The 2,598-nt window shown below is 36.8% G+C and overlaps 1 pseudogene; it reads right to left on the bottom strand.

The window, feature by feature from the left end:
* Positions 1–1,773, bottom strand: part of LOC123233478 — an 8,179-nt pseudogene extending 6,406 nt beyond the window's left edge.
* Between the last annotated feature and the right edge of the window lie 825 nt (positions 1,774–2,598).

The following is a 2,598-nucleotide window of genomic DNA, read 5'->3' as shown; positions in this document are numbered from 1 at the left end:
GAGAGAGAGAGAGAGAGAGAGAGAGAGAGAGAGAGAGAGAGAGAGAGAGAGAGAGAGAGAGAGAGAGATACAAAGGGCATAATGTGCTATCATCTGGTCATGCTGTGTAAACTGCTATAACTTCCTCACCGGTGATTCCTTGTGTGATAATGGAACTTTGAAATAATATTAGAGGGTGTGTGAAAGATTTATGGCCAATTTAGCCACTCAAGCAGGTCTCAGAATCTCTGGGTTAAGGCTGCTGAGGGAGATAACTTGCTATAAGATGAGCTGACTGGAACTCTGTGAAATCTATGCTTCAGTGCCTCTCAGAAGAGCCAAGAGCTATGTGTACATTCATTGGGGAGAATGGAATCCACAAGGCAGATGCCAGTGGCTGCAAATTTTCAGTTTGGAGTCTAATGACTGATCTGATGGCAGCTTTGTTAATTTTTCAAAAGCAATTCTGGGGACTGCTCTTCAGCAGTCCCTGTAAACCCAGTAATTCACAGGGAGGTCAGGGACTAGATAAGGCACTGAACTTGGTTCTGAGAAGAGGAATCATAGAATAATACTTTTAGAGTTTCAAGGGACCTTAAAAGTCATATTGTCCAAATCCTTATTTTTACAAAGGAAATAAAAATGGTGCTGAGAACCCTTAAATTACTGCCTCTGTTCATAAAAATCCACGCCTCCTATCTCAATAACATCTCTTTTTGTGTTGGTGAGTAAGTTATTGAATATCTTTGAAAATCAGTTCCTTCGACTGTAGAATAGAAATGACTATCATCAGATCATTGATTTATAACTTTAAAAGACCTTAAAATGAGCCTCCCTCATTTTGCAGATAAGGAAACCAAGGCTCAGTTATTAGAAGTTGTTCATCACTTAGGTGGAGTAGTTTTAGTCCGGTCTCAGACACTTATTAGCTTTGTGATTCTGGAAAAGTCATTTATTCTCTTTGTCTCTATTTCTATCTCTGTCTCTCTTATTTTTAAAATAAGGAAAATAATAACCCTTACCTCCCAAGGTTGTTATGAGGATCAAGTGAACTAATATTTGTAAAACACTATTTAGAAATTAATTTCTTCAGATCATGCTATCTTAACTAACATGTATACCAGTATGATTAACAAGTATATTGAATATCCATCCAGACCCTTTCACTCCACATCTGGTACTTTTTTCTGTATTACTAGACTCTCTTATAACACATCCATCAACACAAGAGAAATCCTTTTAAAAAACATATTGACCATTCTTCACTTTATTTCTTCCATGAATTTATCTCTAGTATAAGCAATACATGTCTTGTTTCACAACATGACAAACATGTAAACATGTATCATATTATAACACACACAGACACAGACACACACACACACACACACACACACACACACATATATATATATATATATATATATATGCCCTATATCATATTCCTGGTTTGCCCTATATCATATTCCTGGTTTGTTTGGGGGGGAGAAAGATGGGAGGGAGAGAGAGAAAGAACATGGCTTGCAAAATATCAGAAAATGAATGTTAAATTTTTTATTAACAGGTAATCTAAAAAACAATAATAAAAACATATAGAGGTACTAAAGAAATGTGAACTGTTATTTTATGAGAGAAAAGAGGTAGAGTGGATAGAAGGTCATATTTGCACTTAGGAAGATTCTAGTTCTCAATCTCTTTGACACATACTGAATGCATGATCTTTAGCAAAGTATTTCCAACTCTTAGTGGCCCCAGGCAGTTCTCAAGATCATGTATTGTAGAATTGTTGGCCATCTTCACTGGTGGAAGGTTTTTTTCCCCCCACTGGGAGTTTCTTATGCCCACTCGTATATACTCATACAAAAAGACACACAGAATGTGAAATAAATAGCTCCTTATTCTAAAGAAGATGAAAAATAGAATACTCAATTTTCAAACAAGTTTAGTGCTGATTTTTTAAAGGAAGGACTTTTTCTATGGTGCTAAATACAACTTTTCTCTTTTCCAAATATTCCTTGGTCCATAAAAAGCCACAATTATATTCTGATTTAGGGGCAACTAGGTTGTGTAGTAGATGGAGCAGCAGGCCTGGTGTTAGGAAGATTCCTCTATTTAAGTTCAAATCTAGCCTCAAACACTTACTAGATGTATGACCCTAGGGAAGTAATTAAACCTGGTTTGCCTCAGTTTCCTCATCTGAAAAATGAGCTAAAAAAAAAAGAAATGGCAAACCACTGCAATATCTTTGCCAAGAAAACCCTTAATGGAGTCACAAAGAGTCAGACATGACTAAAAAAAACACTGAACAAGCAGAATTAGCATGAGGAAAATTTTAAATGGTAAGGAAAACAGTGTATGTGTGTTTTCCATGAGTGGAGGGTGCAAGGGGGAAAGTGTTGGGAAAGTAGAAGAACAAGGGGGGGATAAGGCAGCAAGAGAGAAGATAGTCTAACAACTGATGCATCTCTTTCTTGCAAGGATGTGTATCATTCTGTATCCATAAGGGTTGGAGCAGGAGAGTCAATGGCAATCTTGGGTTTGCAGTCATTGGAGTACTTCAAGCAAAGGCTAAATTTCTACTGGTTTGATATTCCATAGAAATCAAACTATGTTGCCACT

The sequence above is a fragment of the Gracilinanus agilis genome, chromosome 2, assembly GCF_016433145.1.
Source record: "Gracilinanus agilis isolate LMUSP501 chromosome 2, AgileGrace, whole genome shotgun sequence".
Taxonomy (NCBI): Eukaryota; Metazoa; Chordata; class Mammalia; order Didelphimorphia; family Didelphidae; genus Gracilinanus; species Gracilinanus agilis.
This window is presented reverse-complemented; position numbering and strand designations above follow the sequence as displayed.